We start from the raw sequence: 22,120 nt of genomic DNA on the forward strand, positions 1-22,120 counted from the left end.
AGGGATTAAACTATAGTTCCCTTGTTCATTGTAATGAAGAAAATGGCAGCAAATGCAATTACGTGTCTCACTTTTGAGTTTTTAATATTTTTTGAGAATAATTGAAGTCATTAGCACAAAGGGATGAGAAATATCGTGCTTTGGATGCACAGGAATTCTTGTTTTTCACAGCCACTTCATTGTTAGTTTTGGCCTTTTCATAGAATTTGTTGACGAAAAATTGAAAAAATAATAAATATCACTTTCACTTTAAGGTTCAGCAGCTATATAATCTCAGCTCAAAACAAACATTACTGACACAGTATATAAAACAAGAATCAAGTAGAAGATGGAAAAAACAAGTAAGACAAATTTTCATTTTGCAAATCGTTCAGCTTTATTGAAAATATATATCATATCAGGGCAACACTTTGGGGATTCTGCAATCATTTTCTGATAAATTTGTTCATTATGATATGAAAAAGATTGTATAAATATGTATGTGTACATAATGTCCCACAGACAAGAGGAAAGTAATTCAACAGCGACAAACTCTTGTCAAGCGATTTTCCAGTCAAATACTTGAATGTAAATTACTGAGTGAAAAGAAGGACCCCTTGGGGTCTCATCCAATCTCCGACCTAAAATTGGTCTCAAATATAGTAATTCATATCTAATGAAACTAATTTTGAAGAATATTGCTCGGCAGCTCCATTTTACACTTCAGACAGCTCTTAAATTGATTCAACCTTTTAAACTTACCTTTTAGAAGCAGCTCAAACTTACCTGTCCACATCCACAAAGACTGCAGACGAGACAACTGATAATCAGGCTCTAATGTTGTGTGTCTAACTGACTGTTCTTGCAGGCGGAGAGGTGGCATTTTCCATATGTGGCTGAGGCTAAACATGCACGGAGAAACTGGGCACAGACAGCGTGTGTGCTTTGTTAGGAGCGAGGTCTGACAGTCAAATGGCAGCTTTTTATCTCCGTGGTGGCGCTCCTGACTGGCTCCATCTGTGAAGACATAAGCAAATAAAAAACGAGTGATTAGTGAAAAGAAGACTCCGTGCATTGTGCGATTAGTCCTGCGATATTCTGCTAATTTTGCGTGTTCATTTATTAAATCAAACGTTGTGCAGGGAGTAGCCACACATCCAAAAGGAGGATCTGTGCTTTAATCACGTGCACATGCGCTTTCTACATACAGCCAGCCGAGATGACGCTGTTTGTGTCATCATCTCTCCAGACAAACCAAACTGTTAATGTTTACCACAGGGGGAGGGGAGTGTGCCTCTCTGCATGTACGTGTGTGCATGCACGTTTGTTTGTGCGTCTATCAGCTGTCTGTATCAATGGTGTGCATGACCCCTGAGCTTGCAGACAGTCATGGGTCAAAGGTCTACGTGGAGCCTGTCTGGGCTTCCTGGCTGACCCCGACGCCTGCAGCACACATAAACACGCACACACACACACATATACAGAGGGGGGATGGGCTGCCCCCTACCAGACTAATATCACCTTTGGGATTAGGATCCAGACAGAAATACATTGACCCCAAACACACACACACACACACACACACACACACACACACACACACACACACACACACACACACACACACACACACACACACACACACACACACACACACACACACACACACACACACACACACACACACACACACACACAGTGTCTCAGACTCTGGATCTGCTTGGTCATAAAACAGGACTCGCTGCATGACGCAGAAAGAAGCAGCGGCAGAGATGCTGAGTCTGAGGAGGCCATCTAATTATCCTTCAGCGCTGAGTTAAAGAGGAGAGCAGAGGAGGCCGGGGAGGTTCAAGCATCACTATGGTGAGCAGAGGAAGCAGCTAACACAGTGCTAGCTGGCTACATCGTAAAGCTAATGCTACAAGGATAAAGGAGACCCAAAAAAAATATATAAATGGAATAAGCAAGGCAGCTATAAAATATTAAACTTCGACACCTGACCAATTTGGCATGATTTCTTTAAAAAAACATGGAAAGAAGGTTATAAGCAACTTGCAAGAAATGATCATAAAAATTAAATTAAAATATAAATAATAAATATATATTTCAACTATTTTTAAATGCATAATTCCATTATTCATATATATAATTTTCTTTATTATTTTCCTTGTTATTTGATAATTCTGTATTGACTGGCTCCCTTTTTACTAAAAGATCATTTTCAAGTTATTTTCTTAACACCCTTTATTGTTTTTTGTTGTTTGTTTTTTTTTCAATTTGCAGAACATTTCATACCAAGTTGCTAATTGCCTTTTTCCCACGTTTTTGAAAGAATTCAAATCAATTTGCTCTGTGTTCAAGCGGTAAATGCTTGTAAAAAGCATCTGAGGGCAGCACAAGAAAGCTGATGTTGCTCCAGGTTTCAAAGAGATAAAATGTGAAAAGTGCGAATATGCACAGGTGATTTTTAAGGGAATTTAAAATGTACAGCAGGTAAAAGAGCAGCTAACAGATAGCCCTGTTTGTTGCTCAATCTCCATGTCATATGTCAAGCAGTTTAGCTCCGTAATTGCGTTTAACCCAAGCGCTGATGTAGCTGCAGGAAGTGGGAGCCCAGAGCACCGATCTGGATAAAACAGCATCAGCATGCCAGACGCTTGTAGAAAATCACAAATCAAAGAGAAGCGGGACTGCAGGATCTCGGCGCAGAGTGAAACAGAAAAAAGGTCAAATTCAGAGGAGCTGACGGGCTCCGCTGCCAGGCCATCGGGAAAACTCCCCAAATAAGCCCCAGTGTTAAGCCTGCTAATCCCCTGTATTATTGCAACATCTGTGAGGTCTAGAGAGGCTCTGCCAGTGATTAGCAAGACAGATGTAAACAATATCCTGGCTGAAAAGGAGAGGAGAGGAGAGGAGAGGAGAGGAGAGGAGAGGAGAGGAGAGGAGAGGTGAGGTGAGGAGAGGAGAGTGCTTGGTTGGTCGGGGTAACAAAGTGCTGGAAGGATAACAAAAGTAGAGATAGATACAGAGAATGTGGAGAATATAAAGCAGGTAAGGCGGGCGTGAGTGTGTCAAGGGATTTAGGGGTAAGAAAAGACGGAGGGGAAGTGGAGGAATAAGACACAGGAAAGTACGAAATTACAGAAAGAAGATATTAAGATTAAATTGCACAAAACAGAACACCAGAAAAACAACAAATGAATACAAGGTTGCATGTGTGAGATTTAAAAAACACTTTTATGAGGAATCTCACCACAATATAGATAATAAATACAAATGCTGTGTAATCAAGAGAAGTAAACAAACAAGCCAACAAAGTCAATAAAAAAAACTTACTTAAAGTAATCTTGGAAAGTGATTGCCTTAAAAAATGTAAGTAAATAAAAATATTAATCTGAATTTATGTTACTTAATGTCTACATGAAAAGATTACTTAAAATTGAGTTGTATTTACTTGCATGAAGTTGTTGCAACTTGAAAATGACAAGTTTTATTAAATCAGTCTTTCCCAGTTTTAGAAACTCTAGTAAACCTGTGCTACATATTTGTATTCTGCTGGCTGCATAATCATATTTGTATTTTCGTAAACATATTAAAAAAATGGAACTCACAGATCCTAACTTCATCACTGGCAAAATCCTCTTTTTCGTGATAAGGTTAAGTGAGACTAACTTGATTTACTGGAGTTGCTAACATTTTGAAAGAACAAGGTTATTTCACTTGTTATTTTTAAGTTGCAACAACTTCACAAAATAAGTAAATGCAGCTAAATCTCAAGAAAACTTAACACTTAGACATAAAGTAAACATAAATTAAGATTTATAATTATATTTCTTTTCCTTTTTCAAGGTTAAGTAACGTAAATCAAACAAAAACAATTAGAAAATAAAATGTGAAGTGTGAGTGTGGTAGTGTATGAGAGTGTGTAAAGAAGAGAGAAAGAAGGGTCAGTTAAAGTCTAATATGATCAGTTTGAGCAGTTTAACGTAAGGAAAGGAGCTCTGTGGGAAGAATAAGCGGAGGATTGATGGGATACAGTAGATGGGGGAGGTGGAGACAGAAGGTGACAGCATGAGGGGAGAAGGAGCAGCAGATTGGGAGACGGCAGACCCGGGGCCAGGGGTGCCCCGACCGGCTGACGAGACACCAGGGAGACGTGCCTAATTTATGCAGAGTTAGGCTGAGGGGCTGAGGAGCGGAGGGTGTCTGGGACCCCCTCAATAGCCCCTGAGAACCGAGGGGAGCAGCTATGGGTGCTCTAGCTGTGTGAGCGCAAGAAGGGGGAAGGCAGGGGGGATGGGGGAGTTTTTTTTTTTTGGGTAGACAACAAGGGGGGTGGAGGCTGCTCTCCCTGCTCAATTCAGGCGAGGCTGTCCGTCTGACGTCCCATTAAGGTCCGGGACAGGGCATGGGGAACGAGGCGATAAAGGGGAGAGGGGAGGATAGGAGGAGGAGAAGTGAGGGAGAGGCCATGCTTAACTCCCTCTCTGCTAGAGATGCTCTTTCCCCCCACTCCAGCCTTCTTCCCCAGTCTGGCTACCTATTAGATCCACGGGGCCGTCCGTCTGCTTCTCTGCATACTAATTCCCCCATTACCACAGCCTTGAACGTGAGCGAAGAACAGAGTCGGACTAAATCAGAGACAAGTAGCCTGGCTGATGGGCTGCTTGGATGAGAGGCTAGAAGAGTACTTCAGCATCCAGGCAGGCGGATTCATTGGGACAGTGTGTTGTGGCGTTAACACAATATTGGCCTTTGGTGAAATTGAACATCAATCTTTTCTATTAATCTTATTTATTTAGTATTTTTATTATTTCACTGTGAGGAAATGACTTAATTTAGTTTATTGTTGCTGCTATTTAGTAAGTAAAATGAACAAAGATTGCAATTGAAAGTGGTCATCATGCCTTATGAAACATCTTTTCCACCCAGGGCTGAGCGATACGGCTTTAAAATAACATAGCCATATTTTTTAGGCTATATCACGATATACAGTATATCTCTATATTTTGAAATTTTCTTTATACTGCTATTAACATACAAAATTGTTAAATGAAGTACAGTTTAAATAAAATCAAATTAAGTGGCTATTGACAGAAATGAAGTTAACTCTTTGAAACATGAGCAAATTGGTTTGATTTCTTCTAAAATTACAGGGAGAAGGCAATGAGCAAGAAATGGCCTAAAATTAGCAAGAAATGACTAAAACGTTACAAGAACCTGAAAAGTACCTGAAAATAAGCTAAGAATAAATGAATGAATAAAAAAATAAAAAATATTATTTTTGGTACCATCTTCCCAAATATATAATTACAAGACTATGTTTATCTTTTTTTGGGTGTTTTTCCCTGATCTTTGATAAAAATCTAATAGTCTCCTTGCAGCCAATTTTTAATGTAGATTTCTTGAAAGCATTTACTATTTTTTTGTAGTTTGCAGGATGTTTCTTGCCAAGGATGTTTTTTTGGGGGGGGGGTTTGAATCTCCTGGTTAATAGTTAGCATTAGCAGAAAGTTAAATTGTTGCTGTTGGCTTTCGAACGTGAGGATTCATTCACTGCGAGCAAACTAAAAGCTCATGTATTAAAGAGATTTGCAAGCTGCACAGGTGCTCCATGACTGTAAAATATGACTAAATATTCATGCAGATACAAAAACACATGCCTTAGCTGCTGACACGACCGCCAGTACCACTCACTGAGTCAGACAGTTACCGTGGTGCCGTTTAACGTGATGATGATGATGATATATGGTCTGCAAGCTGGAAACAAACTAACAGCTCTCCAGCTCATATATTAATAGTATTTGCAAGTCGCACTTTTGTTACTTGCTTTAAATGTTTAATCAATTAAAAGCCGAGTCCCAGTCAAACGCAGAGTCCCATTTACTAGCAGGATGCGCCTCCACGTTTTGACCAAGCAGCAACCTCCGAAGCTGAGAAATAAAGCCAACGCAGAAACTGTAGTTCATCAAACGGCCACTTGAGGCTGACACCAGAACAGAGTCAATCCCTCTCACTCCTTCACAGCTCCACCCTCTCGTCCAAACATGGTCACCTCGAAAATTAACAAAATTACGACGGCCTAAATGCCAAACACCAGCCTTAAAACAGCAGTCCACAAATCAATGTGTGACGGCACAGTAGCTACGTTCATTATTTCTAAAGCTTACGGTTTTGAAAAATACATAATTAGTTAATGACATGTTATTTGAATTTTTACACCCATACTGGTTTAAATAAACAATTCAGTAGTGTTTCCCATCTTCGCTGAGCGAGAATTTAGTGTGAAAGGAATTAAAAGGCCCTCCCATACAGGCGTCTGCCCTGAATAGCAGCAGTTGAGTTTAGTGACTGAAGTTTTTCGGCATATTTATTTTCGTCAAGCTTTTTCCAAAGTTTTTTTTTCTTGTAAAATACTGCATCTAAAAATCATTCAAATGGAGTAATTTGAAAAATAAATCATCATCATTTTTCAAGTGATCAGCTATTATTCTCATCAAAAGAAGTGACACGGAAACGCTGCTGCATTGTAAGGGTCTATATTCTATGTAGGAACACAGTTTTTTTATTTTATTGGCATAAAATGTTTTTTTTTTAAATAATGGCACAAGGAATTAGCTCTCTGCAGCTTTAATATCCAAATATCAGTATTAATATCAACCCTCCAAATCTTGTATCAGTGGTGTGTCGAGTGAGGAGACATACTGTATGCTTTGTGTATGTGAATCCTGGCTGATGGCCAAGTGAATCAGTGTGTGTGTGTGTGTGTGTGTGTGTGTGTGTGTGTGTGTGTTTGTTTGTGTGTGTGTGTGTGTGTGTGTGTGTGTGCGTGCGTGTTGTTCTATGGCCCAGCGAGAAGCAGAATGGACAGCCAGGCAGGGTGATGGTTGAGTCTGGTGATGCAGGCGGACAGTTTAATGACAGTCCTCACCCCTGAACATACAAGCCAATGAGCGCCTGGCACGCTCGCAGATGTACACACACTGTATGACACGTGCACATATATGTGTGATATATGGTGTGGCGTTTTTCTGAAAAAGACACAGGCCGGCGAAAATGAAAGAGAAAGAAATCGCTCTGTGTGTGACCCTGGAAAAAATAACTGGAGGGGCTAGAAATGGCTAACAGGCGCTTCTTTCGACCGTCACTTTATTCTGTTAAAAACAAACACGAATTTTCAGCTTGTCCGTCCACGCATTTACACCTTTCACCCCACATTTTTTCAAACAAGGTTTACACAGACGACACTAACAAAACACTGCAAAAACCGTTGTTAGCAGTAATAAATTAAGCTTTTAAATAAATTCTCAGAGTCTGCGTGCTCAGTACCGCTGACGTTCTCGAGAGGAACAGCGGAAAGCAGAGTGCTATTCACAGGCTCTACAGAAGCCAAGCTCTTTGTGTGTTTTTTTTGTAAGTTGTGCCCGGCCATGGCCTTGCATCTTATTCAGCAGGACTTGCTCAGGTCTGGACTTGAATTTGGTGCCCAAACAAAGACATAGAGCCACCTCATTAAAAAAACATGTCATTGGATCAGGCCTGAGCTGAATTGTGTGATTTTCCCTCCTACCATAAGTGGCCGTGACTGAGCGTTGGGCTGAATGAGAGGCCGGATAGAGGCCTACCAATGGAGCGCCACGCTACATCCCTATGGGAACCACCCCCTCACAGAGGGGGGCACATTTAAAGCTTTGTTGGTCTGTTAACACAGCTTTTTAAAACGCCTCTTTATGGACTCAGCTAAGCAAACTGCAGCCCCTGGTTTTCATGCGCCAGACGGAGAAAGTAAAAAAAAAAGAAAAAAGAAAGGAGACATTGAGGGCAACAGCATAAGAGGGAAAGAGAAGGCTGAAGAGTAATTCTTGACGAATATAAGAAACTTTAAAGTTATGACGGCAACCACAAAAAATAGGGCTGTCAAATGATTCATTTTGTTTAGTTAATTTGGATTAATCACATTTTCAATTCTATTATTTTACATTTCAAAACAATCTTGAAGTCCATAATGACAAGGTGAAGAAATTCTTACCAGACTGTCTTGATAAGGAATCAGATGACAGCAAAAACCTGCATGGGTCTAGCATAACGTGGGCATGTCTGTAAAGGAGAGACTCATGCATACCCACAGAACCTATTTTCATGCAAATATCTCGAGGTCAGAGGTCAAGGGACCCCTGTGCAATGACAATGATTTTCATCGCCAAAATTTAGCCTAACTTTGGAGCATTATTGCACCCTCTTACTGAGAAGCTAACATGACATGATTGGATTCCTCTAGTTTCATGTGATACCAGTATTATTACTCACTATCAATAAAACTCAGCACGGTACAGCCTAATAAAGACGGAAATGTCAGCTGGCCATAAACACAATGAAAAAAAAAACAACAAAAAAGCACATTATGTGCAGACCTTAATTGCATCGTGATTAAGGGGTTAACACTGACAGCCCTAATAAAAAGTGGTTTTATTTGGTTTTATCTGAAATTTTTTGGCAGTCAAACTTAAAATCGGATTTTAATATTTCAAATCCTCCCTCAACGCCTCGCGGAAACAAAGACAACATAATCCCACGCAGAGGACTCTGTGCACCTGCTTCCCCTGCATCTAATCACCTGAGAACTGAACTTTGCAGCAGTTGCATGCAGCAGAACCGGGTCATTGACAAACTGCGCCGTCTCACCGTGTCCTCTGATACAGTCAGCACACACGCTTACCCAGAGGACTACAGACATCCTGCTGCTGAAACAATAGGTTTGTGTGGGCCTTTGTGTGTGTGTGACAAACACAGTCCTGCCTGGGAAAGCTGGGCTGCAGACTAAGTCAGTCTCGCAGGGCGCTCAGGATGACAATGAAATGAATAACAATGAACTTGCTGAGAGTCAAGTTCAGAACATTAGAGATGAACCAGAGCTGAGCAGCTGATCACAAATGAACAGTGTGTGTGTGTGTGTGTGTGTGTGTGTGTGTGTGTGTGTGTGTGTGTGTGTGTGTGTGAGCGCATAATTGTGTCAACGCGCTCAGGAAATATCTCAATATGAGCAGATCACTGGGCTCCACAGAGGGAGCACCCACTAAGATGAAAATGCACACACACACACCTCTTCTCGCTCTCTCGCTCCCCTCCCCTTCCCATCTCGCCGTGCACATGCAGCAAGGACCCCGTCCTCGCAAATTCTATTGCTGTCTGCTGCGCGCCTGATGAAAAAGCAGACCGACATAGGGGGTGCACATGCCTGAAGGCGAGAAAACGCACATTTGTAAATCACAGCCCCAATATAAACATAGGGTTTAATAGGGGTTTCTGAGGCGCGTTGGCAGGGGTCCACCTCGCCGTGTGCTCCACCAGCCGTGTTGCACGTTTTTCAGCCTGCTAGCCTGCTACGGGAGAAAATGTGACTGAACAGCCTCCACCACCACCCAGCAGAGATGATGGTCTATGGGGCTGGGAATGCATCTGAATACATTTACATAAAGATTGTGCTACGTTGACGGAGGCGACTGCTGAGAATGCAGCGTGCTCGTCATTGTCCCCAAAAATCAGAGTAATGATTGAAATGTGGTGCATAGGGAAGGGGTGCGGTGGGGGGGTGGGGGTAAAACGGGAAACGGTCACTTTATTCTGAGAAGAAACAGGGGAGCTGCTGGGAGCTCAGTGTTCCCTGTCCCCCTTTATGTTAATGACATCAGCGGTGTATATGAACCACAGACTCATGCTGGGGAATAATACAGAGGGTAGAGAATTGCACAATGAGCGCAAAATAAACACAAATAATTTTTACAACCCGTGAGACTCCGGCTAGTAGGAGATTTGATCAAGAATAAGGCTGTGACAATTTAGATGAACAAGGACTTAAATGAGACACTAAATAAACACAATTGTGGATAAATGTGCAAACACTCATGAGACACAAACACAAAAGCTCTTTCTTCAATGAGCAAATTTATCTCTACATATAGTAACCCACTGAGCAATAGGCCTCATATAAACACCATCTCCGAGCTTTAGCCCTGTTATAACCCAGGATTTATCTGCTACATTTAGCCTGATTTTACATATTTTAAATATTTAAGTATATATATATATTGTATATATATTTTAAAATATATTTTTAAAAATACATAAAAACGTAATAATTACGAGACAAGTTTATTTTACTTTTAAAAAACTCATAGGAAACCGTTTGCCTTGAAAAATGTAAGTAAATCTAACTTAATTTACGTTAGTTAAAATCTAATTTTCATGTTTATGTAAAATTTAGTCAAATGTATTTCATTTTTTGAAGCTGTTGCCACTTAAAATTGACACGTTTAATTTAATCCAGCTTTCTAACTGTTTGCAACTTCAGAAAACCAAGTATATGGAGCGATACATATGTCTTCTGCTGGTTGCTAACTCATCAATTATATTTGTATTTTCTTAAACATGTTTACAAAACAGAACTCACAGATCTCTTAACGTTATCACTGGCAAAATCTTCTTTGTTATTATCAAGTTTAAACAGACTAACTTGGTTTACATAAGTTGCAAAAGAAAAAGGTAATTTCACTTGTCATTCATAAGTTACAACAACTTCACAAAGTAAATATTGCTACATTTTCAGTAATCTTAACAAATAGATATAAAGTAAACATGAATAAAGATTTATGGTTATATTTACATTTCTTTTTCAAGGCAATTGTTTTCGAAGATTATTTGAAGTAATCTGTCAGATTTTATAGTGTCACAAAAGTACTGCGTACCCCTGCGTTTTCATTATAAACGTTTATTTTTTGTCATACACAGATTCTGTTTACTCTTTCATCTAGTCTAAGACTGTATGTCAACTAAACTTTCACTTTTTAACCTCGAATAACCAAAATCTTAACATCTAAATACAAGTAGACATATAACAGACATTTATTAATTGTCTTTTCAATGTTATATTTGCTCAGTGGGAATCACAATGCAATCCTTCTGGTTTTGTTTAAAAACGATGGTATAACTGGGGTAGATGGTGCAAAAGGATGTAAGAATATTTTGTGATATTTACAAGATATGTGGTGGAGGAAAAGCTGGAAGAGTTGACGAATATTCCTGGGTGATTTTTCTGCTTCCCTCTGGGGGAAAAAAACCCTGCCAGGATATTTGGTAGTAGAGTGACTTCAAAATACTGCAGATATGAGACCTTATTTCGTAACACACAGCACAGAGATTTCGGCTCCAGATTTTATTAGGAGATAAACGGAGCAGATTTTTACTGTAACAAATTTAGAGGATAGGATTCCAGTAACCCTTTAATCAAATAGATGGGATGTAAAGGTGAACATGGCCTAAGGTACGGAGCAGTTTTTGGAGAAAGCACTTTAATTTTGAAAATAAAAACCGGCAGGCTACAGTGGGGCGCGGTGAAGCCCTGTGATAAACCTCTTGCAGATATAGTCAGCTAGCCAAACCATCCTGTCAGATCAGTGCCTGAGGAGAGGCAGAGGGGGAAAGAGAGGCGGCGAGAAGGGGAAGAGAGCAAAACACGGGTGAAAAGGGTCAGCAGGGAGGAAGGCTAAACCCCAGAAGCAAGCAAAAGATTGTGTGTGCAGTGCATTTATATTTCAGCATGCGTGTGTGTGTGTGTGTGTGTGTGTGTGTGTGTGTGTGTGTCAACCCCAGCTGGGCAGACATTTACTTGACATGCTGATAGGGATTTAAGCAGTGGGTGGGTGGTGTGTCTGACCAAGGTGAGTGAATGAGCAGAGAAGGGGAGCTCGGAGGATGCGAGGAGGTGGAGGGGGTGCAAGGGGTTTTTTGGCAGACCAGAGGGGCTCACAAAACTGCCGTTACTAAGCTTGATTTCAGCGCGAGTTGAGACGATTAGAAGACGGAGGCAGAAATGAGGAGGAAAACGGGGGGTAAGGGAGGTGGGTTTTTATAGGAGAACCCTCCAGGCTATGGAAGGAGAAGGGGGACTAGTCTATTGAGGTGATGAGGGAAAGCGGGTCTTTCTTTCAGACAGTCTAATGAAGCATAAGTCCCCGATGAAGAATGGAGGCAGGCTACCGCAGGGTGGGTTAGCTTGTGCCTTCGCTCCTCTCCATCTCTCCCCTTTCTCCTCTCTCCCTCTGTCCTCTCTTTCTCCACCACATCCCCTCTTTCTCCTCTCCTCGTGTGCTGCAGTCCCTCCTCTTAAAGGGCTTGCACTGTTTATTTCAAAGAGGTGCCGCAAGCTCACACACTTGCCTCTCAGATGATTTGATGAAATGGCAATGATACAGTAGCCAGCCGCATTTCACCAATAAAGAGGATTGCTATTGATGGGCGGCTTCATCAAGAAAATGTGACACATGGCAAGGCAACGTATGGAATTAGCAAATGGCCCACCCTACAATACAGCAGACTGTATCAGAACCAGGGCTGGGCAATACGGCTAAAAATGTTATCACGATATAAATTTTCATATTGGTCAATATCAATAATTATATACCAAAATAAGGCAAATTATTGTTTATTTTAAGCTTAAAGGTTCATTTTTTTGAGTGAAAATTGAAGAACAGCAGAACATTCCACAAATCTGAGGGAGATAAATAAACAAAGAAATGTTAATTTTGGTCAGGAGCATGTTAACTGTTCGTACAGATGGTTTAAAACAATTGTTTTAGCTGATAATGTAAACAGAATAAATGGACTATTCTAACATTTTACACCCACAGTCTGTGATTTCAGCTACCTATCAATCAAAACAATAAAAAAAGATGGACTTTGATGGCGCTGTGAATTAGTGATGAACGTCTGTCTGTTGTGACTAAGACACAAATCATGTTTATGGATGAAGAAATGCGTTCAGGTGTAAATCACGGTACCTGTATCACATAATGTCATATCATTATTATTATAAAAAAGGCCAATTAGTCAGTCATGTTCATTTGCTAACTTGCTGTTAACATTACGAGTCCACTACAGAGCTCCTGTAGTTGGCGTTAGGCGCCATAATATGAGGCAAATTCAGTCACGGTGTGATGTTGACCATGGCCAAAACAATCTGACTAAAAATAACTTCATGCGTGTGTTGATAGTTTCCGTATTTTTTTCTGCTACTGTGAGTGGTAAGTGGCGTTTAAGGAGCATTACTGCCCCTCTCGAAGGCCGTATGGGTGGTTTAATTGTATGGACGATTTATCAAACACACACTACATCACTATCAAGGAAAACTACGTTGAGATAATTATCGTTTCGCCCTAATCAGAACAGAAATGTATCTAAATTTCAAATTACATAAAATTATTTCTGTATCCAGCCAAAGCGTTCAAAACAGGTACAAGTAATGAATGACATGGATTCTGATTGTGGCGTGCACATACGATGAACCCCGAGCCGACATGTTAAATTACAGGAGGCAGCAGACTGAGACAGACAGGGGGGCTGTCAAAGTGTCTGACTGGGTTTGACTGTGTTTGGCTGGGGGGTTGTTTGACCAGGGGGGCTGCAGGACTGATTTCTGGCTTGATTTGGCTCAGGGCCGGCTGGAGACTGGCCAGAGGCTGACTGAAGGGGGTTGGGTTCCCCTGCTTCTCAGCTCAAGTTGTCCCTGAAGCGAAGCAATAAGAAGCAGCTTATAAAATAAGCAAACACAGAGGCAGCTTACAGACAGTCAGCCAGCCAGCCAGCCGGGGATGAACGGCAGATGAACCGCACACACACCACTCTACGCTGCACTGATACCCCCCCCCCACACACACCCCTGACCTTGACCCTTGAGGTCCCTCCTAACCTGTTTCTGAATGGAAGTCAGTGCAGCTGGAGCGTCTAGCCACCAACTAACCACAACCCCCTCCACCGCGCAGACCCCTCATCCCCTAATCATTTAGCCCGTTCCCACGCTTGATGACTGGGTTGCTGTCTCTGCATCTGAATGGTGCAATTTAATATTTATGCGACTGCCACGGTCCTGTCTGTCTGTTTCTACGGGCAACAACAATCCCAGGATTTTCTCTGGTTTGTATGAATTACCTGCTAAACATTAATCCGAATGTTTTATTTTCAATTCAGGACGCTTTTCTTTGATTCCACACAGTATTATTCCTCTCTGCTTTACGCCTCAAATTGCATCTGCAGTCTCTCATTCAGCCTGAGCACATATGTACGCTGTATAATGTATGGGTAACGCTGAGTGAGTGTGTGTGTGTGTGTGTGTGTGTGTGTGTGTGTGTGTGTGTGTGTGTGTGTGTGTGTGTGTGTGTGTGTGTGTGTGTGCTCGTACACGTCATTGAGGGGGTTCAAACCCCTCCACCTTCACATTTTCATTATGGCCAAATCTCAGGCCTGTGCTACAGCAGCGTGGCCTTTTGCAGGCGAGCAGGCAGTTTAATCACACATACAGCACTACTCCATTTTCATTTCCTTTTCATACAGCCTCCATTCCACTACGGCTTCATAATTCTCCCCTCAGAGCTGTCTAGGCCGTCTGAGTGTTTGCAGCCTGTTGAAATGACATAATCAGTGACTTGGATAAATGCCTGACTGTTTTTCCCTGAGTCTATAATCAGACTTGGGGCTCAGTGTTGCAGCTCTGAGGAAACAGCAGCAGCAACACTTGACTCAGGAATTACTTCCTAAGGAGGGTAGTTTCACATAAAGGAATTTGGTTGAGTATCAATGAATTTATTTTGGTCTACTGAGTGCATCTCGGCAAATAAAATGTTTTTTGTTACCCACAGAGTCGCAAAAAAGTGCTGCACTTGAAAGAAATATGGATAATGCAATTACAAATGGGCAATCTGTTTAGCAAATTGACGTCTTAATTGTCCGGATAACTGGAAAGATACGAATACAAAACGTCAAAATACTTATTTTGTCAAAAATAATTGGTAAAATATTTAGCTTTTATTGCTATGCGAAATACAACATATATGTAGCATATATTTATATCTTTATATTATTATTTTTTTTAATTGAAAGAAAGACCTTTCTGATCATTTTGGCGCAGCTATCTATTCAAATTAAAGTGTCCACATTTCAAACCGTTATGAAATTTTAACACCACATAAAGTCAAATCTTTATATGAGAGTTGACCAATTTAGTTTTTGCGCCACATTTAAAAGATATAAATCTCAACTATTCAAGTTTTATTTATTCATTTGAATGATAATGTGTTTCGAGAAGGAAACGCTCACTTATTTGTCTCAAAGAAAAGAAAAAAAAACATGTGGAACGGGCCAGGATAAATTGAGCGATGGCTGTAAATGCTTTCAGCAACTATTACTTCAGTGGGTGGAACACATTCAATCAATACCTAAGCAAATAAAAAGCAGTGGGCAGTATGAATGAGGAAAGCTGCAGCAGACTGGACGACAATCACACACACAAATGAACAGTCCACATTCATGCAGCGCCACAAAAAAATATTAGTAAATACACACCTAAATACGTGGTTTCATATAATTTGATAAAACTGTCTCAAGTCTTGAGGCCATATCCAAATTTTGATCCTATTTTTGCCTGTTGGGGGACATTTGAATTTAACAAAATTATGTTTTTATTAAAGCAGCAACCTTATTAGAATTACATTTTGTCTTTAACAAAACACTGTTAGTATTCTTTCATTAATATTCAGAATTTCATTTCACGTCCATCATTTATGTAACAAAAAAAATCCAATATGTGTCCTTGCTGTTGTATGTATATGTCTGAACATAAAGCCTATGACAATGAAAGGAGTTGATATTGTCACTCTGCTCTTACATACACATATTACTATACCCGTGCACATGCAGCGCGTCCACCTAAACTAAGGTCCACTGTGCCATCCAGCCGGCTCTCTTTGTGTTGAATTATGCATAATTGCAGCAGCGTAGTAACACACATGGCTATAAAGGTTATTAGCATAAAAGCTTTTTGCAGGAGATGGTGTTGGGGTGCGTGTCCTTTTTTTTTTTTTTAACTGAGCGTAAGAGTGAATGGACACACTCATACCCGTGTGATATGGATTAGCATGTGTGTGTGTGTGTGTGTCTTTGTGTGTGTGTGTGTGTGTTTGTGTGTGTGTGTGTGTGTGTGTGTGTGCTGATACGATATGTGTGCATGAGCGCATATGGAACAGTTATGGTGGCTGACTGGCATACGTGCTCGGGTGTTCATCTGGTGCCTTATAAAACATATGGTCCCCATGTTTGATTTGAATATGCAAATGAGGAATAAAACGGCTCCACCTAGTTTATCCTCCGTAAACCAGACAAACTACTCTTTCTTCTTAGCAGGACTTAACACCGACCTCCCTGGGCTTGTCCTCCATCCCTCTCCCTCCTCCAAGAAAACCCAACCCTTCTCTAATATTACATGACAGGTTTAAATTGCTTTTAACTCCTCTGTCTGCCTTTTTATTTTCTTTCTTTTACTGTCTTGTAAAACTTTTTTGCCTCGACACTCTTAGCTAGCGTGCCACTGTAAAGCAAACTCTAACTTCCACAAGAAGCATCTGAAATGAACTTTTTGTCTCACCAGCTAAGACGAAAAGTCCACTGGCCAATCATACTTTCTACCAGTCAGAATAATGTAAACACGGATATCTTTACTGGTCAAAAAATATGCATATTATGTTTTGACTTTCATATTTAATTGTTTAAAAATACTACAAAATGATCAGAGGTACTTGGGGATGTGTGGAACAAGAGTAGTGTGGGGTCTGTTGATAACAACTTAATTTGATTTTTAAATAGAATATTAAAATCTGTCTACGCAGCAATGAATGGGATATGGTTAAGATTTTAGCCTGTAGCCTATTTATAAAAATGCTGCAGTGAAAGAAGAATGTAATGACAGATGTATTTCAACAAAGGAAAAAAAAAGAAGAAACTCTGCCATTTAAAACAACCTACAAGGACATTCAAGTCTAGATCATTGAATTTAAAAGGTGCACCTGAATGCACCACAGTGGTGGAAAGCTTCCTGAGATATTCTTGCCAAAAAGAAATCTACCTACATTTGGCCCTTGGCAGGTTATATTTTCAGAACCTGTCCACAAGATGTATTAACCAGGGGAAAATGAGCGAAATAAAAATATGAGTCAAATTACACAACAAATAATTGGATAAATATAACCAGTTAAATCAAACATGCCTTTATTGTTGTTGAGAGCAGAGTTGCCTGTCTGTCTTCCTGACTGCTATTTCTCCCCACAAAATGATACAGTAGCCTCCAGGCTAACTACAGCTACTTTACACTAACCTGCTCTCCACCTCAGCCTCATCAGTGTCACTACAGGCTGATCAGACAGAGAAGCTTGATTAAAACTGCCTGAGTCTGATAGAGAGGATGATAACGGGGATGAACCAGCCTTTTGTGGACTTTTAAATGACAGCAGCTACCAGTTACTAGCGACTTAAAAAGATAATTTATTTCCAAATCCCCTGACGGCTTTCAAGGACAGAACATAGCCTGTAATTTGCTTGTAGCGTAAGCAACTATTTAGGAATATTAGCCTTTTGTCATGGGCTCCTCCTGAGGGAGAGAGAGCATGTATTTGTGTGTTGTCCTCCAGTGAAGTTCAAGGCGACACCACCACTATCGACAACAGATACCAAACAGCAGGTCTTCAGAAGTGGATGATCGCCTGTTTCCAGGACACAGACAATTCGCCAAATCGCTCTCTCCAATAATTAGCACTGACAGGTGAAAACGGCCACGAATGCCACGGGAGTTCACCATGAAACGGACAATTGCACAAACACACAACTGTGGACCACAGCAACAATCACACACAAACATAAACACACGTGTGAATGCACAACAGCAGCAACAGAGGATCCATCAGCACAGCTAACACCACATTAAGACCATAAAGCACCAATACATCTCCTGTTCCACGTACACAGCCCGTATCCTGCTGCTTCTGCACTGATACCCCTGATCCCCCTGCGCTTTGACAAGGCGTAATAAAGCCTGTATGAAGCGCCGCATTGTGTGGGGAGAACACAATGTTGCATGCTGAGTGCTGTGAGAAGGGCGTACACTGGTGGGTCCCACGGCGCAGCAGCGCACCAGGGCCTATAGCAGGGAGTGCTGAGCATGCTAATGAGGTCATTATGTTATGCCTCTCCCTCGCTCCTGCTCTCCTTTACAGTGTGGGCTTTGCTTGTCAGAGGAGGCAGGGTACCCTGGTAATGCAGCCAACCACAGATGTCACATATGGCACAATGAGAAGACACATGAGCGTCTCAGAGCGAGGGAGAAAGACAGGGGTGACGCTCCATTTTTCAGCTAGCATCAAAAGCAAAAACGCCGTCGATGATTTGCATAAGGTGAGCTTAAAAAAAAAGTAAAGAGGAGGGCAACATTCATTTGCTAATTGTTCCTGCTGTGTATTCAATCAGCAACCACGCAGGATTGTGTACCCCCCCTTTTTACGCTAGCGCTATTATTTACAATCGAGGGGGAGGGGTTAGGTATCAAGCACATGCAAATGCAATTACAGGATATTTGCATAGCCGTTAACAATTAGAGGGCAGATGGCAAACAGCGGGCATTAAAAAGCGACTGAGCGCCATCTTGGCTGAGGAGACAGCTGGCAGACAGGAATCGGCCATTTTGTAAGCATGGGTCGCTGCCAGGCTGAGGCGTAGAGAGGCGCCAGTCTCTCTCTGTGTGCCAGGAGATTGGCAGGCGAGGGGGAATTGTGCTTTAATACCCTCGCTGGTACAGGCAACAACAACGAACTCCTCCACCAGTCAGTGACAGTATGATCACAGCCCTGGGCTCCTGTTGAGAGCTGACTGAGGAGATCAACTACAACATAACGTGTCCGTGTTCACTTTAAAAACACAAAGGCACCTCTGAACAGAGATGGGATCTTATCATAACTGTTACAATGGGTAGGTACAGACACACTTACTTATTTCTGTTATTCTCCTTGCTCCTTGCTTTATATGGCAGAATCATGTAATATAGACTCACTGTATTCTGGACATCATGCTATTTCAGACACTTGACCTTTTGACGTAAATTATTTAATGAAATACTCCCACTCCACAAATCAAATATATATTTTAGTCATCAATTTCACTACTTGTAGTCTTTTGACCATCCAAGAAGCATCACCTTCATTCATGAGAGAGAAATCAGGGTGAGTTTTCAATGTGTGCCCATAGCTGCATGAACAAGGCAGGGGGGAAGATTTTGTAACCGGGAGCTCCAGGAAGGGGAAGTCTGTGCCGACAAAATACTAATTTCAGGGTGGTATTAATCACAATTAAGCAAAAAAAAAAAAAAAAAGAAAATCTTACATGGTCACACAATGTTTCAGGTCTCGCCTTTTATAAACCTTTCCACCCTCTATTATAAAATTAACAAGTTTGGAAGTAACGTTACTCTGCTAGACATAATTAATTATGCCTGCTGTCGTGTTCACTGTAGTCCGGACACTTCATCTCTTAGTAGTATTTTCATGATTTCTCTCCAATAATTGGTCCAAAAGGTGCAAATTGTTTTGACTTGTAAGACCCTCCCCCAGGGACAAGACATGCAATACAATGCAATTTACCACCACAATCGTCCGGAATACAGTGAGTCTACACTAATTGCTTAATTTTACCTTAAAACACACAAATAAATGAGGATATTGTACTCACCAAGAGGTATGAGTCCTGTTGTAATCTCTGAAAGTTTCCATGCTTGGAAAACTGTCCCGTAATGTCCTTCCAAGTCCACAAATATGTAGCCTACGGTACAGTACGTTCTGTGGCATGACCTCTCAGAAAGTTTTCAGCCAGTTGTTTCTACCACTGCATGAAAAAAAATGTTCTCCCTTCTGTTTTCTACAGAAGGCTTTCACTTCTACACTGAAGCCAGTTTTTTTCCATCCTGAGGATTTTGCCAATTTTCTTTAGTCACAACCAATTTTGCTTAAACATCTGAAGAGTGAGTCTCTTTGTGTGGAGAAGGACATTTGTAAACGGGAAGGAGAAAAAAAAAAGTCAGATGAAAAACCAACTAGTATCAGACAGGGGTGGGAGGGGGGGCAGTGAGCAGCTACAACTACTGTCCTTTTCATCTCTCATTCAATTAGCAGCCATTCACTTGGGCTGCCATGGGATCCCTGCTGCACAGCAGTAAGTGGACTTCAGGTGCTATTTCCACACAGAGAGAGAGGTATGAAAGCCCAGGCACGCCTTCCTCTCTTCCACCTTATAGATCAATACTGCGCTGCCATATCCTCTGATGGGAGCTGCTGTAGTGAGGGTAAGAAAATCTAAGGCGAAAAGACAGGTTGTGTCTGATACGGTGGATGAGAGAAAAAGTTCAAATTGTCCTTTCATCCTGGCTCATGAGATCTTAGGAATATTGTGCGCTACGTGCTTGGAAGTGGGACTGAGCAAAAAGTACCGTCTCCGATGGATCCATATCAAACAGTTAAGGTGGAATGAGTAATAAGAGGGAGGGAGCTGGAAGAAAAGTGACCTTCGACGTCCTGTCTCATTCTTCTTCCGTTTCTCTCCCTCCCTCACTGTCTTCCGTGTCTCTCTGACAAAGTTTTATCAAGCGGTGTTGGACGCAGCTAAAACCCCTCTGGCAGAACCACACACAAAGACTCCCTCTCTCTGTCTCTTCCCTCTCCCTTTTTCTCTCTGTTTTACACACACATGTGCACCTACTGACACACACACTGCGTGTGGGGCGGTTGCAGGGTTAGGGCCCTGGCCCTGGCTGATGCTGGGACTGTTGGAGAAAGATAGAAAGAGAGATGGAGAGAGGAGCTGGGAGCAGTGGTGGTGGTTGGTCCCTGGGCTCCGAGGCCTGCAGGCGGTGCTGGGCAACCTCTGCTAGCCTCTCTCCTCTGTATTGATTTCTGCTGCTCCGCGCTGCTCCGCTCTGCCGCGGAGGCTCCTAGCCGGCGGGGATGAGAGCTCGGCTCACCCGCCTCACCTGCCTCTCTCCTGGCTTGGCTGGCCTAGCCTGCCCACTCTGCCGCAGCTTTGGCTGGCCCCTGCCGGCTCCCCGGGACCCCTATATGCAGCGCCGGGGCCACAGGAGGAAGGCAGCCAGAGAGCCCATGGCGATCCACAGCTGTGTTCACCTGCTCTGGGTTCACCCGCTTCGAACCACCTCCTCGAACAGCTTCTATCCTTCTTTCCTTCCATCCTTCCACCCACTCTGCTTCTGTTTTTCCTCCTCCACTGCCTCCTCCTCCTCCTCTTCCTGCTGTACACAAACAACCAGAGACAGAAATGGAGAAAAAAAAACAACAAGTTAATCTTAACTTTCAGCATTTTACCCACTCTGAATGTCAATCCTGGTCTTTGATCAGCGAGAAGTCGGGGGTGAGGATTCTGGCATCCTCTCTCAGCCGGTAATGTGAACCTGCTAACCTTAGAGAGCAGAAACTGCAGGGATTGGAGGCCTGAGAGTTAAGTGTGTCAGGCAAAGAGATACTGTCTGCCAAAGGTACTCTCAGCTATTAGATTCTGATGTGCTGCAGATAGCAAAATATAGCGAGAGTGGGCCCATTATAAAAATCACCACTGCGTCAATAGAATGCATTAGAAATATTTACAGGAAAAGTTTCTCTTCAACAACCACCTTCTTTTGCTCTCCCTTCGCCATGCAAGCCCACTGAGTTGTATATTTATTTGCCCTTAACGGTTAAAAATAACAAACTCAACATTTAAAACTGACAGGATTTTTCAAACTAAACTTCCCTCACCCTTCTCGCTTTACGCCGTAGTGAGTGTGAAGGAATGGAAATGTTTTGGCCGGACCAGTGGTGCTCTATAGAAACTTTGTCAAAGAAAACATCTCAGCTTTTGTATCATCTAGAATTATTCAAATGGGTTCAGCAGCCCTCTTCTTATGATAATAGCAGTTGGGGGGACATTTCTTTGAGGATTCATGGTCCCATTGTGTCCCTCAACAGAGAAAGAGCCGTGGCCAAATTCAACCCCCACCACCCCACATTGCACTGCAACCGCACGATCTCTGAAATATCCTCGCCACAGCCACCGCAGAGCTGTGACAGCCCTTCTGTGCACCTCTCTCCACCCCTCCGCAGCCCTGAAAAAGAGACTAAAACCCACGGGCCGACTGCCAGGGGAATAGAGAAGTAAAGTGCGGAGGTTTAGTGGGCCAGCAAGGCTTTGGGAGTTAGAGCTGTCTGTTAAGGAAAGAGCGAAGGGGGTGCGA

At 42.0% G+C, this 22,120-nt stretch overlaps 1 long non-coding RNA gene across 2 annotated transcripts in view; it reads right to left on the reverse strand.

The window, feature by feature from the left end:
• Positions 1-357: 357 nt before the first annotated feature.
• The window catches only part of LOC148189593 (uncharacterized), a 51,173-nt gene continuing 29,410 nt past the window's right edge, over positions 358-22,120 (reverse strand). Inside the window, exons 3-4 of one of the 2 annotated variants that reach the window (XR_015776655.1) lie at positions 19,573-21,139; positions 358-996 (exon numbers count right to left, since the gene is read on the reverse strand). This is a non-coding gene — a long non-coding RNA (uncharacterized LOC148189593). Of the gene's footprint in view, positions 997-19,572; positions 21,143-22,120 lie in introns of both variants that reach the window. The other variant, XR_015776654.1, reaches the window with a different exon arrangement.

The sequence above is a fragment of the Plectropomus leopardus genome, chromosome 5 (assembly GCF_026936395.1).
Source record: "Plectropomus leopardus strain MGB_pleo_1.0 chromosome 5, ASM2693639v1, whole genome shotgun sequence".
NCBI lineage: Eukaryota > Metazoa > Chordata > Actinopteri > Perciformes > Serranidae > Plectropomus > Plectropomus leopardus.